The sequence below is a fragment of the Terrapene carolina genome, unplaced genomic scaffold (assembly GCF_002925995.2).
Source record: "Terrapene carolina triunguis isolate 2854851 unplaced genomic scaffold, T_m_triunguis-2.0 Scaffold93, whole genome shotgun sequence".
Taxonomy (NCBI): domain Eukaryota; kingdom Metazoa; phylum Chordata; order Testudines; family Emydidae; genus Terrapene; species Terrapene triunguis.
The window spans coordinates 21,670,316-21,683,048 of record NW_020664444.1 but is presented as its reverse complement, the minus strand read 5'-3'; the positions used below and the strand labels follow the sequence as shown (position 1 = coordinate 21,683,048).

The 12,733-nt window shown below is 42.7% G+C and overlaps 1 non-coding gene across 1 annotated transcript; it reads right to left on the bottom strand.

The window, feature by feature from the left end:
- Positions 1 to 6,173: 6,173 nt before the first annotated feature.
- On the bottom strand, positions 6,174 to 6,245 carry TRNAT-CGU. The gene has a single exon. It is a non-coding gene; the product is annotated as a tRNA-Thr (tRNA).
- Positions 6,246 to 12,733: the final 6,488 nt, after the last annotated feature.

The following is a 12,733-nucleotide window of genomic DNA, read 5'->3' as shown; positions in this document are numbered from 1 at the left end:
GGTCTAGACAGTATTTGGTCCTGCCATGCGGGCAGGGGACTGGACTCGATGACCTCTCGAGGTCCCTTCCAGTCCTAGAACACTGGTCTACAATTTTTGAAAAGTCGTCTGCTTCAGAGATAAAATGTGCTATTTATTATGTATTTTGATGTGCTGAATTCAAATATGACAATTAAAACAACTGATTGGCTACTGTTTCTAAGATATGTAAGTTTTTACATTTTATGTCTATGTATATTGTGTAGATAGTAGAGTTTTAATCATAAATTGTAAACCTAGGTCTTTTCATGTGTTTATGGTTGCTTTACATGATAATATTTCACCTGTCCTGTTTATGTAACACTTTAAAAATCAGCAAAAGGGTTATATAAATAAAATTTATTATGAAACAAAAGGCAAAAAACTATTATGTACATAGGTTAGTCCTATTCAGTGTCTACTCGGCGCTTCTTGGCTTGTCTCTTGTATTCATTAAATGGAGCATCTCTTGTCACTGTCCAGCAATAGTCTGCAAGCATTGATGGGCTCCATTTGCCCTGATAGTGTTTCTCCATTGTTGCAATGTCCTGGTGAAATCGCTCGCCGTGCTCGTCGCTCACTGCTCCGCAGTTCGGTGGAAAAAAATCTAGATGAGAGTGCAAAAAATGTATCTTTAGTGACATGTTGCAACCAAGGCTTTTGTATGCCTTGAGGAGGTTTTCCACCAACAACCTGTAGTTGTCTGCCTTGTTGTTTCCGAGAAAATTTATTGCCACTAACTGGAAGGCTTTCCAGGCCGTCTTTTCCTTGCCACGCAGTGCATGGTCAAATGCATCATCTCGAAGAAGTTCACGAATCTGAGGACCAACAAAGACACCTTCCTTTATCTTAGCTTCACTTAACCTTGGAAATTTTCCACGGAGGTACTTGAAAGCTGCTTGTGTTTTGTCAATGGCCTTGACAAAGTTCTTCATCAGACCCAGCTTGATGTATAAGGGTGGTAACAAAATCTTCCATGATTCAACAAGTGGTGGATGCTGAACACTTTTCCTCCCATGCTCCAATGACTGTCGGAGTGGCCAATCTTTCTTGATGTAGTGGGAATCTCTTGCACGACTATCCCATTCGCAGAGAAAACAGCAGTACTTTGTGTATCCAGTCTGCAGACCAAGCAAGAGAGCAACAACCTTCAAATCGCCACAGAGCTGCCACTGATATTGGTCATAGTTTATGCACCTCAAAAGTTGTTTCATGTTGTCATAGGTTTCCTTCATATGGACTGCATGACCAACTGGAATTGATGGCAAAACATTGCCATTATGCAGTAAAACAGCTTTAAGACTCGTCTTCGATGAATCAATCAACAGTCTCCACTCATCTGGATCGTGAACGATGTTGAGAGCTGCCATCACACCATCGATGTTGTTGCAGGCTACAAGATCACCTTCCATGAAGAAGAATGGGACAAGATCCTTTTGACGGTCATGGAACATGGAAACCCTAACATCACCTGCCAGGAGATTCCACTGCTGTAGTCTGGAGCCCAACAGCTCTGCCTTACTCTTGGGTAGTTCCAAATCCCTGACAAGGTCATTCAGTTCACCTTGTGTTATGAGGTGTGGTTCAGAGGAGGAGGATGGGAGAAAATGTGGGTCCTGTGACATTGATGGTTCAGGACCAGAAGTTTCATCCTCTTCCTCTTCCTCGTCTGACTCAAGTGAGAATGATTCTGGTGCATCAGGAACCGGCAGTCCTTCTCCGTGGGGTACTGGGCGTATAGCTGATGGAATGTTTGGATAATGCACAGTCCACTTTTTCTTCTTTGACACACCTTTCCCAACTGGAGGCACCATGCAGAAGTAACAATTGCTGGTATGATCTGTTGGCTCTCTCCAAATCATTGGCACTGCAAAAGGCATAGATTTCCTTTTCCTGGTCAACCACTGGCGAAGATTTGTTGCACAAGTGTTGCAGCATATGTGTGGGGCCCACCTCTTGTCCTGATCTCCAATTTTGCAGCCAAAATAAAGGTGATAGGCTTTCTTAACCATAGTGGTTATACTGCGCTTTTGTGATGCAAAAGTCACTTCACCACAAACATAGCAGAAGTTATCTGCACTGTTCACACAAGTACGAGGCATCTCTGCTCACTTTGGCTAAACAGAAATGTGTCCCTTTGCAAAATCAAACACTGACAAATAAGAGAGCACGACACTGTATGATTTCTAGAGCTGATATAGGGCAATTTGTTCAGCAGAGTGATGTAAGCTTCGTTATGATTGCATCATCCATGACTTCTCGGAATAACATGATGCAATTCATATCATGTATGATGCAATACCAGCTTCGGATTGCATCATTCATTGTTTTGCCTAAAAAGCAAGTACTGTCCAAACCCAGTCATAGATTTATTCATAGATCCAGTCAAAGATGTATTTTAGTCATTTCTGGTTTAAATTGAGATCCCTTCCCTTTATAACTCACTTATCCTCCACCATTCCCAAGTCAAGGGTCGTATATACTGACCCAATAGCATATCTTGAAAACTAGAGCCAATCAACAATTTTAAGCATCATTTTCGTTCTCAGTGACCCAGAATTAGTAAAGTTTGACTACATTTATTTCAGAAGCATTTTGGCTGTAGAGCAGTGGAATCTATGAATCTATGGTTAGGGGCATACAATGCTGCATTGGCTACTGGCACCCTTTTCAGCTTTTTTGGGCTTGCATAATGCAATATAATACAGCATATGAAGGAAGAAACTATTTAAATATTATACTGGATTACTAAAGTTAAAAATCTGTTGCCTTAATAAAGGCGAGGGCCCTTCTAATGAAGTCAGAGACAAAACTCCTGAGTGACTTAAATGGGAGCAGGATTGAGTCCTTATGTTTTAGGCATTTTTAAGTATTTCTTTTGCCAAGGACTGAAAATATCGGGTAAATTATGCTAGAAATAGAGATTATTCTATCAGTACACCTTCCCTAGTAGAATGGGAAGAAACAGTCATTTGGATATGATATAAAGAAAAAGACAGCATGATAAATTTTAAAGAGGAGCTCAGTCTGACATGATGTAAATTAAATCTACATGTCACTGCAGTAAGTCTGCCATAATATTTTTCTTTAAATTATACCCACATGTCTTAACTAGAGTTGTAGTACTTCCGTTTATATTCTACAATAGCTACATTTCTGCTATGATTTTAGAAGATCATCTTCCAATACAAAACCAATATATAATTTCAGGTGAACAGCTATGGGACCTGCCCTGCAGGTTTTACTCAGGCAAAATGCCCAGTGTCTGCAGTGGGAATTTAGTCTGTGTAAGGCTTTCAGGATTTGGCTCTGTATTTTTTAATTTGAGTGTACATAGGCTCCAGACCATCTTTATGATGGATGGTGAGTGGAGTTATAGGATTTCATGTACCTTTTATGATAGTCTTGCCCCTTTTTTGCAGTTCTTTCAAGAAAAAAAAAACATGTATTTAAACAAGCACTGTATCATACTGTGCAATTCTACTTTAGATTTATTATTGAGGTTGTAGTGAATGAAAAACATGCTTTAGGGAATTAAAAGATATGTCTTGGATTTATGAATCTTATTGTTTGGTGGTTAATCTTTGAAAGTATCTGTGGACATCATGCTATAAAGGGAAGGGTAGGGACCTTATGTCTGAATGTCTGACAGCTAACTATAAAAATATTTTTAAAAAGATAATTCACTGTAGAACATTTCGTGTTGTATTCCTGCATTGCCTTTGCTCCAAAAACTGCCACTGATATCGGACACAGTGAGAGTAAGCAATTTGTATACAGTCGACATAATCCCTTATTGGAGTAATCTAAGTAAACATTTAACTATCCAATGTGATTTTTCTGTTAGCAGGTCAGTCTGAATGTTTCCATGTGGGAATCATTTTCATTGTATTTCACACGTAGAAAAGTACAACAGTAAGGTGGCAAGTATGCAATATGATTTTTGCTTTTTTAACATTTTAGCAAAATAATGCCACTAGTTATCTAAATGATTACATACAAACTTAAATTGGTTCATGAAAGATTTGTGTAATGAAAAATCATACTTTTTGGTCTTGTGAAAATTTAATCTTGATACAAAGAGATTTTTGTTTAACTTTACTAATAGTTTTATATCTTTATCTACACTCAGGTAGACCGTCAGGTGAACCCTCGGCTCTCTTGAATATTAAATATTAAAAATCCATGCTGGCAGTGATAATTCTGTTGATAATAAAGACTAGATTGATTGCAAAAGGCTAATTCTCAGGAACCCTGTATTTTACACCATGTGGATTACGTATCAATAATCTATTTTGGTTTGATTATTTGTATGACACAGTAAAAGTACCATTGCAAAAAGCCAAATGTAAAATAATTAAAAGTCTGTTCTTTAAATCAAAGTGCAGGATGCATTATTTTTGGTCTACCAAACATATTTATCAACTAAGTTAAAAACAAGCTTTACCCAGACCTAATATGACTTGTGAAAAAAACTAATGGCTTGAAAAAATTGTAAAGTTCTGAACTCAGACAACAAAATTGTAGAAATGCCTGAGAACAAGCAAGTAAAACTGATCAAAACCAAAAGTGAAACTGACCAGATTAGATTAATTGTCCCAGGTGGGTGAAATTCAAAATGTAAACAAATAGTAAAGAGTGAACTGCAAATCGTTCACATCTTAAATTTGTTGCGTCATTATTAACACAATTAAGTACACTTTAAATTTCTTTTTATCTTGACCATGCAGTTGTAAACAAAATACTTTTTATATTTTTGCAGTGTAAAATAAAGCATTATACCCAAACCTACTTACCAATAATACTTCTATTTAGTGACACAGATAAATTTATCTCATATTTTACCACTCCCCATAACCAAAATAAAAGCAGGACTTACATTCTTTAAAAACAGAGAGACACATTTATAAGTGACATACTGCTCCTTTTAGTATGATCTATGATTTATGTATGATTTATTTATTGGGTGGGGAGGGATAGCTCAGTGGTTTGAGCATTGGCCTGCTAAACCCAGGGTTGTGAGTTCAATCATTTAGGGATCGGGGCAAAAATCTGTCTGGGGATTGGTCTCCTGAGGTCCCTTCCAACCCTGAGATTCTATGATCTTTATCCAGCAAATTCGATAGACAACTTTTGAGAATGGCTACACACCTACACGTAAGTGTATTGAAGCATGAGAGAGGGGAGTGTGTGTGTGTGGTTGTAGTGGTCTTTATGTGCTTTGTATGGACCAACAATCTTCTCCTAATTAGTTCATAAAGGTTGGGACCAATCCCATATTCCTGCTGCTGGTATCAAACGTCCCATTTCTTTTTAGTTCACCAGGCATGCAAGATCAGGCCTATGAAAGACTGCATATTTAGCTTTGCAGGAACTTGAATAAACAAGGATAGATTGGTATTTAGGTAGAGCCAAATAAGTCTGAGAAGAGCTCTAACGGGTAAGCCCTGCTCCCATTGAAATCAATGGGAGTTTTGACATTGATTTCAGTGGAAGAAGGCTCGAGTCCATTGAGTAGTGTGGGAGTTCACCGTGGTCTGCACGTCCAAGAAAGCTCTCCGCTTCTTGGTCTGCATTGGTACTTGTGGTATTCAATGTGGTTTGTTTGTTGTTTTCCTTCAGAGTATGCATTTATAGGCCTGAAATACTGCACAACTTGTTTTTTCTCTCATCGCATTTCAGTTCCTGGCTGCTGGAAATACAAGGAGAAGCAAGGCAAGCCTGTAGGGTAAAGAAACACAACTCCCAAGTGCTGTTACAACCTGGCTTGGGAGAGCCACCTCTCTTTATTTCTCCAGTTTGAGGGGCATTAGATCTGCTGCATGTTGGGTGAGAGTGCCAAGAAATTGGGGTGAAGGAGGCATAAGAATAAATTAGGATACAGAGAAAACAGGGATGGAGACAGCTAAAGCTGGGTAGATATGGCATAGACCTGGACTGAACAATAGTTAGGAGGAAAGTGACAGCGACTAATGCAATACGGGCGACATACAGACATGTGGGTTTTCAGGAGACAGAAGGAGGTGTCTGAAAACACCCTGTGTGCGGCTGTACCAAATCTTTGGGTTCTGCTGGATGGTACTGAGCTTTCCTGGAGTCCCCTAAAAATGATCCCAGCAATTCTTCTCGGGAAAACCGCCCGCTTTAAGTGGATCAGGCACGGACGGGGTTCGAACCCGTGATCTTCGGTTTACGAGACCGACGCCTTACCACTTGGCCACCGCGCCTGCGTTAAAAATCGCCGCTTGACAGCTATATATGTTGGCACCACTCCCGACTGTGGGCGTGCTCTTAAGATACTTCCGAGTGCGTGCGCAGCATTTAGTAACACCAGCTCCTCCCACTTTCAGTGGTCCGAATACGCATGCGCACTGGTTTGTTAACGCGAGGTCTCAAGTGTTGTTCGCAGCGCGCTCTTGTCTCGCTGCCCACTAGCGAGCTCTGGGACTTCGCCGCCGTTCCCCGCAGAGCCCGGGACAAGGGACGCTCCGCGGGGGCGGCTCACGCTCTGGCGTGGGGAGAGTGAGGGGGTGTTTCCCGCCCAGGCTGTGTGGGGGAGGGGGACGCGGCCGGCCGGGGGGGCGGTTACCTAGCTCGAATAGGGGAGGGTGTTAAATTCCCTCCCCTTGTTCCGTTCCGGGGCGGGAACGTGAGCCGGAGGAAGGGCACGGAGCGTCCCCTTCATTCTAGGGGGACGGGTCACGGGAATACAGGGAGACCAGCGCTTGGCCCGCAGCCGGGGGGGGGGTTGGACACCCACGTTGCACAAGTGGGGGGATAAGGGGGTGCCTGGAGGAGCAGTGGGAGACAGGTTTTGGGGTGAGGGGTCTATGTTGAGGTGTAGGAATGGGGGGTGGGGGTGTCACTTGAGATGCTTCCTCCTCAGTCTGCGTGGGGCAAAAGTCAGATTTCAGCGGGGAGGTAGGTACTTCCTGAGAAAAGCTGCAGTCGCGAGCTTTCTGTACCGTAACTATTTTATGGAATATACAAATGTGATAAATATTATTGTTTGCCAGTAGATGTCACTCATTTTGTATTAGTCCGTAAGTACATACACAGCACAAATCCTTCTACTACTTTTGTACAGTGTTATGATTTCCCTCAGACTGAAAAACTCCACTCTACAGGGTCTGGGGCCCCCTGGTGGGCTGTGGGCAGGTTTTGGGGGGGCCGCCAAGCAGGGCCAGTGTTAGATTCGCTGGGGCCCAGGGTAGAAAGCCAAAGCCTCACTGCATGGGGCGAAACCCCCAGGGCTGCACCTCACTGAGCAATGTAGCTGTGGCGTGGGGCCGCAGGCAATTGCTCTGCTTGCTACCTCCTAGTGCTGGCCCTGGTTTTTATATGTAGAAAACCAATTCTTGTGGCACGGGTAGACCATGGAGTTTTAATAGCATGTTGGGGGCAGGTGTGTTGGGGGAGGGGGGCTTAGAAAGCAAAAGGTTGAGAATCCCTACTCTAGTGCTAGGGCAAGGGTCAATCCCAACTCCATAGATCAGTGGTTTTCAAAAAAAATTTCTGGCGATCCAGTGGACCCAATGGACCCTGTGACCCTATGAGCTGGGGATGAGGGGTTTGGGGTGTGGGAGGGGCTCAGGGCTGGGGCAGAGGGTTGGGGTGAGGGCTGCAGGGTAGGGCCAGGAATGAGGGGTTCAGGGTGTGGGAGGGGGCTCTAGGCTGTGGCAGGGGATTGAGGTGCAGGAGGGGGTCTGGGCTGGGACTGCATGCTTGGGTGGGGTTGGGGATGAGGGGTTTGGGGTGCAGGGGGGGGCTTAGGGCTGGGGCAGGGGGTTGGGGTGCAGGTTTACCTTGGGCAGCTCTCGGTCAGCATTGCAGCAGGGGTGCTAAGACAGGCTTCCTTCCTGTCCTAGCACCGCGGACCATGCTGTGCCCCGGAAACAGCCAGCAGCAGGTCCAGCTCCTAGGTGGAGGTGGGCAAGCAGCTCCGCGCTGCTCTCACCCGCAGGCACCGCCCCCCCAGCTCCCATTGGCCAGGAAGGGGCCAATGGGAGTGCGGAGCCAGTGCTCAGGGCAGGGGCAGCGCGCGGATCCCCTTGGCCCCACTTCCTAGGAGCTGGACCTGCTGCTGGCCACTTCCAGGGCGCAGCGCAGTGTCAGAACAGGTAGGGACTAGCCTGCCTTAGCTGGGCAGCACCGCCGATGAGACTTTTAACAGCCTGGTTGGCAGTGCTGACCAGAGCCGTCGCAACCCAGTACTGGGTCGTGACCTGCAGTTTGAGAACCACCTCCATAGATCTTCCCTAAGCATATCTCTGAGGATAAATCGACAATCAGGCGTGCTGCTCTACTCAAACTCTATGCATCATGTGGGAGTGAGCCTCCAAGCCCAGGTCCATGGGCTTGTGGTAATGGGGCTCACACTAGTGCTCTAAAAATAGCTGTATAGACACTGAAGATTTGGCTGTGAAGCTGGGGAAACTTTGAGAGCCTGAGCTCCAGCCCCAGCCACAAAGTTAAAGCACCATCTGTACAGCTGTTTTAAGAACACTAGCGCAGCCTCTGCTCACTTGAGTCTGTATCCAGGCGTGGAAGCTTGCTCCCAAACACAGTGTAGATATGCCCAGAGAAATCCTATTAAATCCTCTGAGGAGAATTATCCCAGACACCCAAATTAAGTTGTGTTTTCTTGGTTAATTTTGTAAAGTATGATCCTTCTGATTGCTGATGCCAGACAAAATCAAAAGGTTCTACCTGGTGCAATGAGTCTAAGCAAAATTAAGCTGTCTCAGTAGTGATTGCCCTCTTGGTGTATGAATCCTGAATCCCTGCTGTCCTCAAAAATAACGGTTTAAATGAAGAACTGATTCATTGTCCAGTCAAGAAAAGAATTGCACATATTGGCATTACTTTATCACAATAAGTTTCCTTCACAGATAAACCATAATAATCTTGCATCTAACAGGAAATTTATATCCAGGGACTTGAGAAACTCATGACCTCTAACATTTACATGGGTTAATTTTGGGCTTTTCCTGTATTTCCTGCCATGATCTCTTCTTGGAACTGTGGTGCTAGGAGCATACATTTTCTTAATGATTCTGCTACTTTTTTGGAAGTTCCCCATTTTTTCTGAATTATTTTCTTTTTTACGTGGATCTCAAGGAAATATTTAGTTTCTTCATTGTTGAATGGTAAACTATTTACATTTTCCATATCTGTTTCTCTTTTTACTCTGCTTCTCCTAGATGGGTTTGGCATGGAGGCATCAGTAGGTTTCTGTGTCTGTAAGGGGAAACCCCATTTATGCTGCATACTTCTAATATGCCATTCAGGCTGATCTCTAACATGTTCTGGAATAAGTGGTATATCTAGTTCTGTGACGTCTCTTGCAGTCCCCATTGCTGGAATTAGGAGTGATTGGAAGAAGGAGCCTTTGGAATCATTTTTCCTAAGGACTCTATCTGAGTAGGAGGAATTTTCCAGTGAGCCAAGTGATGTTTCTGTTTTATATTAAAATCAATATGCTTGGTTCTCAAGCAGGGGTACACAGAGATCTTCCAGGGGGTACATCAACTCATTTAGATATTAGCCTAGTTTTACGACAGGCTACATAAAAAGCACTAGCAAAATCAGTACAAATTAAAATTTCATACAGACAATGACTTGTTTATACTGCTTTATATACTATATACTGAAATGTAAGTACAATGTTTATATTCCAATTGATTTATTTTATAATTATATGGTAGAAATGAGAAAGTGAGCCATTTTTCAGTAATAATGTGCTGTGACACTTTTGTATTTTTATGTCTGATTTTGTAAGCAGTAGTTTTTAAGCGAGGTGACACTTGGTGTATGCAAGACAAATCGGAATCCGGAAAGGGATACAGTAGTCTGAAAAAGTTGAGAGCCATTGCTCTACATCAAACTTAAACAGCAGTGTAACAGGCTTTTAGTGTTTACTTGAAACACTCCTACCATTTTTTGAAGGTGTTGATGCTACTGGGGAAAATGTTAAGTGGCTTTTGCTGACTCACTCTCGTTCATATCTCAGCACTCCATCCAGATATAAGGGGGAGAGAATCTAGGCTGTGGGCTGAGCTTTCCTAAAGAAGGAAACTGAGCCCTGGTCTACACTGGAGGGGTGGGGGGGCAGGGAGGATCGATCTAAGTTACGTAACTTTAGCTACGTGAATAACGTAGCTGAAGTCGGCGTACTTGGATCTACTTACCGCGGTGTCTTCACTACGGTGAGTCGACTGCTGCCACTCCCCCATCGACTCTGCCTGCGCCTCTCGCCGAACTGGAGTACAGGAGTCAACGGGAGAGCACTCGGGGATCGATTTATCGCGTCTAGACTAGACGCGATAAATCGATCCTCGCTGGATCGTTCGCTGCCCTCCGATCCGGCCGGTAGTGAAGACATACCTTCTCCTAGGCACAGTTGCTTCTCAGGGTATCTTGGTTTTTTGTTTGTTTGTTTGTTTGTTTAAATAAAGTCATTCCTGTGGAAAAGGATGAGTTTTTAAAGCAGTTTTCTGTGTGTGGATGCTGTCTAAATCTGAACCCGGGCAACACCTAGCTGATTCTGGAATAAAAAGGAAAGGTTATTAGTCCACTTCTCCTACTAACACCTTTTTGTATTCCTCCATGTCACCTCTTACTCATGGAGGAAAAAAACTCTATGACAAAATCCATAAAGCCACCATGTTGTTGTCCTTCAAATGCTTCCTGAAGATTTATCTCTGCTCTGAAGCCTCCAAAACAATGCTGTCTAGCAGTGGTTAGGCAGGTGGCTGACACCTATGCAGAACATGCTTGTTTCACTGTTACTTGTCTTGCCCACACCCACATTTGTTTTATCTACTTGTTGCAGCTCATGTCTTGGCATAAGCCTAGAGCGTGAGTGAGCTCCTTGGCTCAGGGACTGACTTCCTGTTACATGTTTGTACTGCACATAGTCCAATGGGCAGGAGCGCCGCCAGCTTTTTGCCGCCCTAGGTCCCGCCCCCGAAATACCGCCCCCGACAGAGGCAGCGGAAGGTCCCGCCCCCGAAATACCGCCGACAACCGGGGCAGCTGAAGATCTGGCCGCTGCGGTCGCCGCCCCCCAAAGGTTAGCGCCCTAGGTCGCCTAATGGGTTGCGCCGGCCCTGCCAATGGGGCCTTACTCTGTGATATTGGGGCCTTGCTACTGTAATAAATAATAATTCATAAAGCTTTAATATACAGTTATATAAACATATGTTTATGTAGTGTTTATGAATAGAAAGAAGCAAATGAACAGCCAACAGTAACATTTCGGAATTAATCTAAATGTTCAGCAAGGTTTGGAATAGGTTCTAAGCACTTTCTGGAGCATAGTTTGTTTTTTCCAGATTGTTTTACTGATATTTAACTGCTTTAACGTGGTGATTTTATGACATGTTCTTTTCATTCTGTTTTCCAGGGAGATTGAGTTGATTTGCAGTTTAAAATTCAGATTTCAGAAAGATGAGACAAAGGTTTGTTGATAAAATATCTCATTTAAAAGAAAAATAATGTTTTGTGTACACTTTGAAGTTTTGTGTTTCTTTAGTTTCATTGTTAAGACATCATGAACTAATCAGATATGTCTTGCTCACAAGATGTGTTATGATTGTAATGTCATAACTGCAGTTTTGATTATATTGGAAGATTAAAGAGGGTTATTAGCGTATACTCAGGAATAAGATATCCTATCTGCGTGACTAATATGGCCTCAAGTACTGTCTCTGATACCTCTTTATGTGCCAGGCAGTCCTGTCAAGAGTTTTGACAACCAGCTTATATTCAAGTGGTGGATAACCAGTCAGAAAGCATGGCAGACTTGCCACAAGTCCAGTGTTTTTGAGTAAGCCCTGAGTATCTAAGTTAATACAGATGAGGATATGTCTTGATGCCAGTGATGTACTGCCCGTGTTTTAAACAAGAGGCTCCTAAAATATTTATTTCCCTTAGCCTGCAATAAACACCCTATACTGGGTTTGGAGTGTTCAGCAGAGAGGCAGAAACAGCGTTTTGTTTGGGTTCCTGTTTAGACAACAAGGCTTTCTAAACCATAAACCATACTTTTATATTTTGTTTCTGAAATTTCTGAAAAATTTGTATAGATGTTTGAGAGTCTTTTTATATATATATATAGAATTATTCTTGCAAGCATCAGTCATTAATTCTGTCTTTGCTCCTCATTCATGGAGATATTTCATACCAGTCATGCACTTATGGTGCATCTCACAGTGCCTTCCACTTAATTCAATCACTAGTTAATGTGGCATTCTGCTTCATTTGATGAAAATTCAGGGAACTAAGTCATTTTATTAAAAATGAAACGTTTAATATTTATTTTGATTGATTTTATTTTAACCAGATAAAATTCAGTGAGTGACTATATAATCTTAACACACGCTGTCGGAACACTTCCAAAAATAAAAACGTGTCTGCATTAGTACTGCTACAAGGCATGAACCTGAGAGAGACTTAACAGTCACTTAGGGACATTTTTAATGAAATGTTATTGACAACATTAATGGAATGGGGCCCATGATTGTGGTCTTTGTGTGTCTCCTTCAAATAGTCACATTTGATGTCCGAGTATGAGGTTCAGTAATTATATTTTTTTGCCTTCCATTAGAGGGCCTTGAAGAACTTTATAGGCATTAATTATTGCAACACCCTTTTGAGACATATGGGTATTATCCCTATTTTACAAGTGAAAACATTTATGCACAGAGAAGTT